Source organism: Arachis ipaensis, chromosome B04 (genome assembly GCF_000816755.2).
Source record: "Arachis ipaensis cultivar K30076 chromosome B04, Araip1.1, whole genome shotgun sequence".
Taxonomy (NCBI): domain Eukaryota; kingdom Viridiplantae; phylum Streptophyta; class Magnoliopsida; order Fabales; family Fabaceae; genus Arachis; species Arachis ipaensis.
In genome coordinates this window covers 124852078-124852354 of record NC_029788.2, presented here as the reverse complement: position 1 = coordinate 124852354, position 277 = coordinate 124852078, and positions in this window count along the sequence as shown.

Below are 277 nucleotides of genomic sequence, written 5' to 3'. Positions count from 1 at the left end.
CGAACTTTAAAAATAAAAACTTAAATCAATAAAAAATAAATATTTATATTTCTAACCGTTTTATCTCTACTGTATTTATATTTTATTTCATCTATCTACTAAATCTAAATACAGTATAGAGGACAGTGAGTGGTGGGGGTGCTTCAAACTTTTTGCATCACTGTTAAGGAAAATGCATGTGGAAAGTTTGGAAGAGAAATGAGAAACAAAAAAAAAAACAACCTTCCAAATTAAAAGAAACGCATGTGTGATGTATCATGTATGTTTCCATTTGCCA